This window comes from Arachis hypogaea, chromosome 5, assembly GCF_003086295.3.
Source record: "Arachis hypogaea cultivar Tifrunner chromosome 5, arahy.Tifrunner.gnm2.J5K5, whole genome shotgun sequence".
Taxonomy (NCBI): domain Eukaryota; kingdom Viridiplantae; phylum Streptophyta; class Magnoliopsida; order Fabales; family Fabaceae; genus Arachis; species Arachis hypogaea.
In genome coordinates, this window is record NC_092040.1 from 86,119,777 (window position 1) to 86,133,179 (window position 13,403).

General features: G+C 40.0%; 1 non-coding gene across 1 annotated transcript; it reads right to left on the reverse strand.

The window, feature by feature from the left end:
- Nucleotides 1–9,468: 9,468 nt before the first annotated feature.
- LOC112804626 (small nucleolar RNA R71) lies at nt 9,469–9,572 on the reverse strand. The gene has a single exon (XR_003203240.1). It is a non-coding gene; the product is annotated as a small nucleolar RNA R71 (small nucleolar RNA).
- Between the last annotated feature and the right edge of the window lie 3,831 nt (nt 9,573–13,403).

The following is a 13,403-nucleotide window of genomic DNA, read 5'->3' on the forward strand; positions in this document are numbered from 1 at the left end:
ATTTTCAGAATGGACCATATTAGATATATTCTATTATGGTCTATCTGAGTTTTTCAAAATGTCATTGGACCATTCTGCAAGTGGATCTATCCACCTAAAGAAAACGCCTGCAGAAGCTCAAGAACTTATTGACATGGTTGTAAATAACTAATTCATGTACACTTCTGAGAGGAATTCCGTGAATAGTGGGACGCCTCAGAGGAATGGAGTTCTTGAAATTGATGCTCTGAATGCCATATTGGCTCAGAACAAAGTGTTGACTCAGCAAGTCAACATGATCTCTCAAAGTCTGAATGGATGGCAAAATGCATCCAACAGTACTAAAGAGGCAGCTTCTGAAGAAACTTATGATCCTGAGAACCCTGCAATGGCAGAGGTAAATTACATGGGTGAACCTTATGGAAACACCTATAATTCATCATGGAGAAATCATCCAAATTTCTCATGGAAGGATCAACAAAAGCCTCAACAAGGCTTTAATAATGGTAGAAGAAACAGGCTAAGTAATAACAAGCCTTTTCCATCATCTTCTCAGCAACAGACAGAGAATTCTGAACAGAGCCCCTCTAACTTATCAAACATAGTCTCTGATCTGTCTAAGGCCACTTTAAGTTTCATAAGTGAAACAAGATCCTCCATTAGAAATTTGGAGGCACAAGTAGGCCAGCTGAGTAAGAAAGTCATTGAAACTCCTCCCAGTATTCTCCCAAGCAATACAGAAGAGAATCCAAAAGGAGAGTGCAAGGCCATTGATGTAATCAATATGGCCGAATGCACAAGGGAGGAGAAGGACGAAAATCCTAGTGAGGAAGACCTCCTGGGATGTCTCTCAAACAAGAAGGAGTTCCCTATTGAGGACCTAAAAGAATCTGAGGCTCATATAGAGACCATAGAGATTCTATTAAATCTCCTTCTGCCATTCATGAGCTCTAAAGATTATTCATCCTCTGAAGAGGATGAAGATGTAACTGGAGAGCAAGTTGCTCAATATCTAGGTGCCATCATGAAGCTGAATGCCAAGTTATTTGGTAATGAGACTTGGGAAGGTGAACCTCCCTTGCTCATTAGTGAACTTGATACATGGGTTCAGCAAACTCTACCTCAAAAGAAACAAGATCCTGGGAAATTCTCAAAACCCTGTACCATAGGCACCATGACCTTTAACAAGGCTCTGTGTGACCTGGGGTCAAGCATAAATCTTATGCCACTCTTTGTAATGGGGAAACTGGGGATCATTGAGGTACAGCCTGCCTTATTCTTATTACAATTGGCAGACAAGTCAGTAAGACAAGCTTATAGATTAGTAGAGGACGTGTTGGTAAAGGTTGAAGGCCTTTACATCCCTGCTGATTTCATAATCTTAGACACTAGGAAGGAAGAAGATGAATGCATCATCCTTTGAAGACCTTTCCTAGCCATAGCAGAAGCTGTGATAGATGTTAACAGAGGAGAATTAGTCCTTCAATTGAATGGGGACTACCTTGTGTTTAAGGCACACGGCTATCCTTCTGTAACAAGGGAGGGTAAGCATGTAGAGCTTCTCTCAATACAGAGTCAGACAAAGCCCCCACAATCAAACTCTAAGTTTGGTGTTGGGAGGCCACAACCAAACTCTAAGTTTGGTGTTGAACCCCCATATCCAAACTCTAAGTTTGGTGTTGGGAGTCCATAACATTGACCTGACCACCTTTGTGGCTCCATGAGAGCCCACTGTCAAGCTATTGACATTAAAGAAGCGCTTGTTGGGAGGCAACCCAATTTTTATTTATCTAACTTTATTTTTATTTAATTGTTATTTTGTGTTTTAGTAGGTTCATGATCATGTAGAGTCACGAAAAAATTATTAAAATTAAAAACAAGAATAAAAAACAGCAGAATAAAAATCACATCCTGGAGGAAGGACTTACTGGCGTTTAAACGCCAGTAAGGTGCATCTGGCTGGCGTTCAACGCCAGAACAGAGCATGGATCTGGTGCTGAATGCCAGAAACAAGCAACATCCTGGCGTTTGAATGCCAGGAATGTGCCCTGAGGAAAGCTGGCGCTGAACGCCAGTAACAAGCATGGAACTGGCATTCAACGCCAGAAACATGCTGCACATGGGCGTTGAACGCCCAGAACATGCATCACTTCGGCGTTTAAATGCCAGAATGGTATGCTAAGCCATTTTACATGCCTAATTGGTGCAGAGATGTAAATCCTTGACACTTCAGGATCTGTGGACCCCACAGGATCATCTCAGGATCTGTGGACCCACAGGATTCGCACCTAACATATTCTCCCCTCTTCTCAACATTCGTTCTCTTTTTCCAATAAACACTCTTTCCTAAAACCCTTCACCAATCACCTCAATCTCTCTTCCCAATTACCCCCATCACCACTCACATCCCTCTACTCTTTCCCATAAACCCCACCTACCTTCAAAATTCAAAAATCTTTCCCACCCAAACCCACCCTAAATGGCCGAACCTACACTCTCCCCCTCCCTATATATACCCATCCATTCTACTTCATTTTTACACAACACAACCCCCTCTTCTATACGTTGGCCGAAACCTACACCTCTCCTTCTCCTCCATATTTTCTTCTTCTTCTTCTTCTCTTCTTTCTTCTCTTGCTCGAGGATGAGCAATATTTTAAGTTCGGTGTGGTAAAAGCATAAGCTTTTTATTTTTCCATAACCATTGATGGCACCCAAGGCCGGAGAATCCTCTAGAAAAGGGAAAGGGAAGACAAAAGCTTCCACCTCCGAGTCATGGGAGATGGAAAGATTCATCTCCAAAGCCCATCAAGACCACTTCTATGATGTTGTGGCCAAGAAGAAGGTGATCCCTGAGGTCCCTTTCAAGCTCGAGAAAAATGAGTATCCGGAGATCCGACATGAGATCCAAAGAAGAGGTTGGGAAGTTCTAACCAACATCATTCAACAAGTCGGGATTTTAATGGTTCAAGAGTTCTATGCCAATGCATGGATCACTAGGAACCATGATCAAAGTATGAACTCGAATCCAAAGAACTATCTTACAATGGTTCGGGGGAAATACTTAGATTTTAGTCCGGAAAATGTGAGGTTGGCGTTCAACTTGCCCATGATGCAAGGAGATGTACGCCCCTACACTAGAAGGGTCAACTTTAATCAAAGGTTGGACCAAGTCCTTATGGACATATGTGTGGAAAGAGTTCAATGGAAAAGAGACTCCAAAGGCAAGCCGGTTCAACTAAGAAGACTGGACCTCAAGCCTGTGGCTAGAGGATGGTTGGAGTTCATTCAACGCTCCATCATCCCCACTAGTAACCGATCTGAAGTTACTGTAGATCGGGCCATCATGATTCATAGCATCATGATTGGAGAGGAAGTAGAAGTTCATGAAGTCATCTCCCATGAATTCTACAAAATAGCCGATAAGTCCTCTACTTTGGCAAGGCTAGCTTTTCCTCATCTTATTTGCCATCTATGTTACTCAGCTGGAGTTATCATAGAAGGAGACATCCTCATTGAGGAGGACAAGCCCATCACTAAGAAAAGGATGGAGCAAACAAGAGAGCCCACTCATGGAGCCCAAGGGACGCATGGGGAAGCTCATCACCAAGAAATCCCAGAGATGCCTCAAGGGATGCACTTTCCTCCCAACAACTATTGGGAACAACTTAACACTTCCTTAGAAGATTTGAGTTACAATGTGGAACAATTAAGAGTGGAACATCAAGAGCACTTCATCATTCTCCGTGAAATAAGAGAAGATCAAAGAGCAATGAGGGAGGAGCAACAAAGGCAAGGAAGGGACATAGAAGAGCTTAAGGACATTGTTGGTCCTTCAAGAAGAAGACGCCACTAAGGTGGACTCATTCCTTGTTCTTATTTCTCTATTTTTTTTTCGATTTTTATGCTTCATGTCTATTTATGTTTTGTGTCTCTACTTCATGATCATTAGTATGTAGTAACTATGTCTTAAAGCTATGAATAAAATTCCATAAATCCTTCACCTCTCTTAAATAAAAAATGTTTTTAATTCAAAAAGAATAAGAAGTACACAAATTTCGAAAATTGTCCTTGAATTTAATTTAATTATATTGATGTGGTGACAATACTTTTTGTTTTCTGAATGAATGCTTGAACAGTGCATATTTTTGATCTTGTTGTTTATGAATGTTAATATTGTTGGCTCTTGAAAGAATGATGAACAAAGAGAAATGTTATTGATGATCTGAAAAAATCATGAAATTGATTCTTGAAGCAAGAAAAAGCAGTGAAAAACAAAAGCTTAAAAAAAAAGAAAAAGCAAGCAGAAAAAGCCAATAGCCCTTAAAACCAAAAGGCAAGGGTAAAAAGGATCCAAGGCTTTGAGCATCAATGGATAGGAGGGCCCAAGGAACCAAAATCCAGGCCCAAGCGGCTAAATCAAGTTGTCCCTAACCATGTGCTTGTGGCATGCAGGTCCAAGTGAAAAGCTTGAGATTGAGTGGTTAAAGTCGTGATCCAAAGAAAAAAGAGTGTGCTTAAGAGCTCTGGACACCTCTAACTGGGGACTCTAGCAAAGCTGAGTCACAATCTAAAAAGGTTCACCCAATCATGTGTCTGTGGCATTTTTGTATCCGGTGGTAATACTGGAAAACAAAGTGCTTAGGGCCACGACCAAGACTCATAAAAGTAGCTATGTTCAATAATCAACATACTTAACTAGGAGAATCAATAATACTATCCGAAATTCTAAGTTCCTAGAGAAGCCAATCATTCTAAACTTCAAAGGAAAAAGTGAAATGCCAAAACTGTTCAGAAGCAAAAAGTTACAAGTCCCGCTCATCTAATTAGAATTAATATTCATTCATATTTTGGAATTTATAGTATATTCTCTTCTTTTTATCCTAATTGATTTTCAGTTGCTTGGGGACAAGCAACAATTTAAGTTTGGTGTTGTGATGAGCGGATAATTTATACGCTTTTTGGCATTGTTTTTAGGAAGTTTTTAATAGGTTCAAGCTACTTTTAGGGATGTTTTCATTAGTTTTTATGCTAAATTCACATTTCTGGGCTTTACTATGAGTTTGTGTATTTTTCTGTGATTTCAGGTATTTTCCGGCTGAAATTGAGGAACCTGAGCAAAACTCTGATAGGAGGCTAACAAAGGACTGCTGATGCTGTCGGAATCTGACCTCACTGCACTCGAAATAGCTTTTCTGGAGCTACAGAACTCCAAATGGCGCGCCTTCAACAGCGTTGGAAAGTAGACATCCAGAGCTTTCCAGAAATATATAATAGTCCATACTTTATTCGGGATTAGATGACGTAAACTGGCACTCAACGCCAGTTCCATGTTGCTGTCTGGAGTCAAAGGCCAGAAACACTTCACGAACCAGAGTTGAACGCCCAAAACACGTTACAACTTGGCGTTCAACTCCAAGATAAGCCTCAGCTCGTGGATAGATCAAGCTCAGCCCAAACATACACCAGGTGGGCCCTGGAAGTGGATTTATGCATCAATTACTTACTCCTGTAAACCCTAGTAGCTAGTCAAGTATAAATAGGATAGTTTACTATTGTATTAATAATCTTTTTGATCATTCAGGGCTGGCCATTCGGCCATGCCGGAACCTTTCACTTATTGATGAGCGGATAATTTATATGCTTTTTGGCATTGTTTTCATATAGTTTTTAGTAAGTTTAAGCTACTTTTAGGGATGTTTTCATTAGTTTTTATGTTAAATTCACATTTCTGGACTTTACTATGAGTTTGTGTGTTTTTCTGTGATTTCAGGTAAATTCTGACTGAAATTGAGGGATTTGAGCAAAACTCTGAAGAAGGCTAACAAAAGGACTGCTGATGCTGTTGGATTCTGACCTCCCTGCACTCGAAATGGATTTTCTAGAGCTACAGAACTCCAATTGGCGCGCTTTCAACGGCGTTGGAAAGTAGACATCCAGGGCTTTCCAGCAATATATAATAGTCCATACTTTATTCGAAGAATGACGACGTAACTTGGCGTTGAACGCCAAGTTCATGCTGCTGTCTGGAGTTAAACGCCAGAAAAACGTCATGATCCGGAGTTGAACGCCCAAAACACGTCATAACCTGAAGTTTGACGCCAAGATATGCCTTAGCACGTGAATTCATCAAGCTCAGCCCAAGCACACACCAAGTGGGCCCCGGAAGTGGATTTATGCATCAATTACTTACTCATGTAAACCCTAGTAGCTAGTCTAGTATATATAGGACATTTATCTATTGTATTAGACATCCTGGATTGTAAATTGAATCCTGTGATCACGTTAGAGAGGGCTGGCCATTCGGCCATGCCTGAACTCTTTGCTTATGTATTTTCAACGGTGGAGTTTCTGCACACCATAGATCAAGGGTGTGGAGCTCTGCTGTACCTCAAGTATTAATGCAATTCTATTATCTTTTATTCAATTCTCTCTTATTCTTATTCCAAGATATTCATTCGTACCCAAGAACATGATGAATGTGATGAGTCAGATTACCCTCATTATCATTCTCACTTATGAATGCGCGTGATTGACAACCATGTCCGTTCTACATGCAACAGAGCTTGAATGCGTATCTCTTAGATTCCCCAACAGAATCTTCGTGGTATAAGTTAGATAGTTGGCGACATTCATCTGGATCCGGAAAGTCCAACCTTGTCTGTGGTGTTCCGAGTAGGATCCTGGGAGTCCGGAAAGTCCAACCTTGTCTGTGGTGTTCCGAGTAGGATTCCGATCATGAATGACCGTGACGTGCTTCAAACTTTAACCTGCTGGGCGTTGGTGACAGACGCAAAAGAGGGATTCTATTCCAGTAGGAGCGGGAACCAACCGGTGATTAGCCGTACTGTGACAGAGTGCGTTGCATAGTTTTCACTGCGAGGATGGGATGTAGCCATCAGCCATGGGTGATGCCTCCAGACTGGTTAGCTGTGCGAGTGACAGCCGCACAGGTTATTTCCCCGTGAGGAATGAAAGTAGCCACAGTTGATGGTGAACCCATATACAAAGCTTGCCATGGAAAGGAGTAAGAAGGATTGAGTAGAAGGAGTAGGAGAGCAGGCGTCCAAGAGCTCTACAGCATCTCCATCCGCTTATCTGAAATTCCCACCAATGAATCTGCATAAGTGTTCTATCCCTCTTTATTATATTCTATTTTATTATTTCTATTTTCGAAAACCCATAAACTATTTTAAATCTGCCTAACTGAGATTTGCAAGGTGACCATAGCTTGCTTCATACCAACAATCTCTGTGGATTCGACCCTTACTCACGTAAGGTTTATTACTTGGACGACCCAGTACACTTGCTGGTTAGTTGAACGGAGTTGTGACTTCAAATAAACAGTGCCCTAAGAGTAAAATCATACAAGACCAAAAAGTCAATATCATTGATCACAATTTCGTCCACCAAGTTTTTGGCGCCGTTGCCGGGGATTGTTCGAGTATGGACAACTGACGGTTCATCTTGTTGCTCAGATTAGGTAATTTTCTTTTCAAAAATCTTTTTCAAAAATTTTTCTTTTATTTTTCGTTTTTTCCAAAAATGTTTTTCGAAAAAAAATTAATAAAAATACAAAAAAATTAGAAAATCATAAAAATCAAAAAATATTTTGTGTTTCTTGTTTGAGTATTGTGTTAATTTTTAAGTTTGGTGTCAACTGCATGCTTTTAAAATTTTTCTTGCATTGTTTTCGAAAATCCATGCATTCATAGTGTTCTTCATGATCTTCAAGTTGTTCTTGACAAGTCCTCTTGTTTGATCTTGATGATTTCTTGTTTTGTGTCTTTTGTTGTTTTTCATGTGCATTTTTGCATTCATAATTTTCATGCATTAAAGATTTCTAAGTTTGGTGTCTTGCATGTTTTCTTTGCATCAAAAATTTTTCAAAATTATGTTCTTGATGTTCATCATGATCTTCATAGTGTTCTTGGTGTTCATCTTGACATTCATAGCATTCTTGCATGCATCTTGTGTCTTGATCCAAAATTTTCATGTTTTGGGTCATTTTTGTGTTTTTCATTCAATATTTAAAAATCAAAAATATCTTTTCCTTATTTTCCTCCAAAATTTCGAAATTTTGGGTTGACTTGGTCAAAAATTTTTAAAAATTAGTTGTTTCTTACAAGTCAAGTCAAAATTTCAATTTTAAAAATCTTATCTTTTCAAAATCTTTTTTCAAAAATCATATCATTTTCATTTTTTTTTAATTTTCGAAAATTTCAAAAATATTTTTCAAAGTATTTTCAAAATCTTTTTCTTATCTTTTTATCCAATTTTCGAAAAATTAGCTAACAATTAATGTGATTGGTTCAAAAATTTGAAGTTTGTTACTTTCTTGTTAAGAAAGGTTCAATCTTTAAATTCTAGAATCTTATCTTGTAGTTTCTTGTTAGTTAAGTAATTTTTAAAATTAAATCTTTTTTTCAAATATCTTTTTCAAATATATCTTTTTATCTTTTATCTTATCTTTTTCAAAAATTTTATCTTTTTCAAAATTTGATTTCAAAATATCTTATCTAACCTCCTATCTTTTTATCTTTTTCAAAATTTGATTTCAAATCTTTTTCAATCAACTAACTAACTCCTTGTTTGTTTCTTATCTTTTTCAAAACCACCTAACTACTTTTCCCTCTCTAAATTTTCGAAAATTCTCCCTCTCTTTTTCAAAAATTCTTTTTGTTTTAAATTTTAATTTTAATTATATTTTGTCTTTGATTTTCGAAAATCACTAACTCTTTTTCAAAAAAAATTATTTTCGAAAATTTCTCTTCCCTTCTCTTATTCTATTTAATTATTTAACTACTAACACTTCTCTTCACCTCTCTTCATCCGAATTCTTCTTCATCCTTCTTCATTCTTCTACCTCTTTCTTCTTCTACTAACCTGAGGGAATCTCTATACTGTGACATAGAGGATTCCTTTTTCTTTTCTTGTTTTCTTCTCTTTCTTATGAGCAGGAACAAGGAAAAGGGCACTCTTGTTGAAGTTGATCCAGAACCTGAAAGGACTCTGAAGAGAAAATTAAGAGAAGCTAAATTACAACAATCCAGAAGCAACCTTTCAGAAATTTTCGAACAAGAGAAGGAGATGGCCGAAAATAATAATAATAATAATGCAAGGAGAATGCTTGGTGACTTCACAAAGCCAACATCCAAATTTGATGGAAGAAGCATCTCCATTCCTGCCATTGGAGCCAATAACTTTGAGCTTAAGCCTCAACTAGTTGCTTTGATGCAACAAAACTGCAAGTTTTATGGACTTCCATCTGAAGATCCTTATCAGTTCTTAACTGAATTCTTGCAAGTCTGTGATACTGTAAAGACGAATGGAGTTGATCCTGAAGTCTACAGACTCATGCTTTTCCCTTTTGCTGTAAGAGACAGAGCTAGAATATGGTTGGATTCACAACCTAAGGATAGCCTGGACTCCTGGGATAAGCTGGTCACTGCCTTCTTAGATAAATTCTTTCCTCCTCAAAAGCTGAGCAAGCTGAGAGTGGATGTTCAAACTTTCAAACAAAAAGATGGTGAATCCCTCTATGAAGCTTGGGAAAGATACAAGCAGCTGACCAAGAGATGTCCATCTGACATGTTTTCAGAGTGGACCCTATTAGATATATTCTATTATGGTCTCTCTGAATTTTCGAAAATGTCACTGGACCATTCTGCAGGTGGATCTATTCACCTGAAGAAAACGCTTGAAGAGGCTCAAGAACTCATTGACATGGTTGCAAACAACCAGTTCATGTATACCTCTGAGAGGAATTCCGTGAATAATGGGGTCCCTCAGAAGAAGGGAGTTCTTGAAATTGATGCTCTGAATGCCATACTGGCTCAGAACAAAGTGTTGACTCAACAGGTCAACATGATCTCTCAAAATCTGAATGGATTGCAACATGCATCCAACAGTACTAGAGAGGTAGCTTCTGAAGAAGCTTATTATCCTGAGAACCCTGCCATGGCAGAGGTTAATTATCTGGGTGAACCATATGGAAATACCTATAACCCATCATGGAGAAATCATCCAAATTTCTCCTGGAAGGATCAACAAAAACCTCAACAAGGTTTTAACAATGGTGGACGCAATAGGCTGAATAATAGTAAGCCATATCCATCATCTTCTCAGCAACAGACAGAGAACTCTGAACAAAATAATTCTAATTTAGCTAATATAGTCTCTGATCTGTCAAAGGCCACCTTCAGTTTCATGAATGAAACAAGATCCTCCATTAGAAATTTGGAGGCACAAGTAGGCCAGCTGAGTAAGAAAGTTATTGAAACTCCTCCCAGTATTCTCCCAAGCAATACAGAAGAAAATCCAAAAGGAGAATGCAAAGCCATTGACTTAGTCAACATGGCCGAATGCACAAAGGAGGAGGAGGACGAAAATCCCAGTGAGGAAGATCTCCTGGGACGTCCTCCAAGCAAGAAGGAGCTTCCTAATAAGGATCCTGAGGAATCTGAGGCTCACACAGAGACCATAGAGATTCCATTAAATCTCCTTCTGCCATTCATGAGCTCTAACTATTATTCATCCTCTGAAGAGGATGAAGATGTGACTGGTGAGCAAGTTGCTCAATATCTAGGAGCTATCATGAAACTGAATGCCAAGCTATTTGGTAATGAGACTTGGGAAAGTGAACCTCCCTTGTTCATTGGTGATTTGGATACTTGGATTCAGGAAACTCTACCTCAAAAGAGACAAGATCCTGGCAAGTTCTTAATACCTTGCACCATTGGCACCATGAGCTTTGAGAAAGCTCTGTGTGATCTTGGGTCAGGAATAAACCTTTTGCCACTCTCTGTAATGGAGAAGCTGGGAATCATTGAGGTACAACCTGCCTTGTTCTCATTACAATTGGCAGATAAATCCATGAGAGAAGCTCATGGGATAGTAGAGGACGTGCTAGTAAAAGTTGAAGACTTTTACATCCCTGCTGATTTCCTAATCCTAGATACTAGGAAGGAAGATGATGAATGCATCATCCTAGGAAGACCTTTCCTAGCCACAGCAGAAGCTGTGATAGATGTCAACAGAGGAGAGTTAGTCCTTCAATTGAATGGAGAATACCTTGTGTTTCAAGCACATGGCAATCCCTCTGTGACAAAAGAGAGTAAGCATGAAGAGCTTCTCTCAGTTCAAAGTCAAGAAGAGCCCACACAGTCAAACTCTAAGTTTGGTGTTGTGAGGCCACAACCAAACTCTAAGTTTGGTGTCCAAACCCCATATCCAAACTCTAAGTTTGGTGTTGGGACTAGACAACATTGACTTGATTGCTCTGTGGCTCCATGAGAGCCACTGTCAAGCTATTGACATTAAAGAAGCGCTTGTTGGGAGGCAACCCAATTTTATTTATCTAATTTTATTTTATTTTGTTTCTTTGTTATTTTTGTGTTTAATTAGGTACATGATCATGAGGAGTCACGAAAAAATCAAAAAAAAAAATTAAAAACAGAGTCAAAAACAGAAGAAAAAAATTTTCACCCTGGAGGACGCACGGGCCGGCGTTCAGCGCCCAGAAGATGCATCTGGCGGGCGTTCAACGCCAGAACAGAGCATCTTTCTGGCGCTGAACGCCCAAAACAAGCAACATCCTGGCGTTTAACGCCAGGATGCACACACAGAGGGCAATCTGGCGCTGAACGCCAGAAACAAGCTTGAAACTGGCGTTCAACGCCAGAAACAAGCATCACATGGGCGTTTAACGCCCAGAACATGCACCAATGGGCGTTTGAACGCCAGAATGGTGCATGAAGGCAATTTACACGCCTATAGGGTGAAGGAATGGTATTTCTTTTCACCTCAGGACCTGTGGACCCCACAGGATTCCCACCTCAGGATCTGTGGACCCCACAGGATCCCCACCTACCTTTTCTTTTAATCCTATTCACACTCTCCTAATCCAAATCTCATTCTCAATGTCACCCTTCCCAAAAACCTTCACCATTCACATCAACCTCCTCTTCCCCATAAACCCCACCTACCCCATTACATTCAAATTCAATTTCCCACCCATTCCCACCCAAAATGGCCGAAACCTAACCCTCCCCCCTCCCTATAAATACCTCCCTTTTCTTCTTCATTTTCACACAACATAACCCCTTCTTCTCTCCATAGCCGAACCCCCCTTCTCCCTCTCTACTCACATTTTCTTCTTCTTCTTCTTCTACTCTTCTTTTCTTTTTTGCTCGAGGACGAGCAAATTTTAAGTTTGGTATGGTAAAAAGCCTAGCTTTTTATTTTTCATTCACCATCAATGGCACCCAAGACCGGAGTTTCCTCAAGAAAAGGAAAAGGGAAGGCAAAAGCTTCCACTTTCGAATCATGGGAAAAGGAGAGATTCATCTCCAAGAGCCACCAAGACCACTTCTATGATGTTGTGGCAAAGAAGAGGGTGATCCCTGAGGTCCCCTTCAAGCTCAAAAAGAATGGGTATCCGGAAATCCGACATGAGATCCAAAGAAGAGGGTGGGAAGTCATAACCAACCCCATGCAACAAGTCGGATTACTGATGGTTCAAGAGTTCTATGCTAATGCATGGATCACAAGGAACCATGATCAAAGTATGAACCCGAATCCAAAGAACTATCTCACAATGGTTCGGGGGAAATACTTAGATTTCAGTCCGGAAAATGTGAGGTTGGCGTTTCATCTACCCATGATGCAAGGTGATGAACGCCCCTACACAAGGAAGGTCAACTTCAATCAAAGGTTGGACCAAGTCCTAATGGACATTTGTGTGGAAGGCGCCCAATGGAGAGTAGACTCCAAAGGCAAACCAGTCCAACTAAGAAGACTGGACCTCAAGCCTGTAGCTAGAGGATGGCTGGAGTTCATCCAAAGATCCATCATCCCTACAAGCAACCGATCTGAAGTTACTGTGGATCGGGCAATCATGATCCATAGCATCATGATTGGAGAGGAGGTAGAGGTTCATGAAGTCATAGCCAATGAACTCTACAAAATAGCTGACAAGCCTTCATACATGGCACGGCTAGCCTTCCCCCACCTCATATGCCATTTATTCATACCAACAATCTCTTTGGGATCGACCCTTACTCACGTAAGGTATTGCTTGGACGACCCAATGCACTTGCTGGTTAGTTGTGCGGAATTGTGACAAAGTGTGATTCATGTTTGAGAGCACCAAGTCTTTGGAGCCATTGTTGATGATCACAATTTCGTCCACCAAAAAGCATAGAAAAATAGGCCATGATGCCCTGGCATCACTACCACATAACCGTAGTTAGCCTTGGGAGTGATGAAAGAAGTCTTTTCTTGGTTTGATTTATACATTAGGATTTGATTATATATCCCAAGTATGTGTCCATGAAAGATGAATACCGATATCCTGAGGCCGAGTCAATCAAGGCATCGATGCTTGGGAGTGGGTATGGATCCTTGGGGCAAGCCTTGTTGAG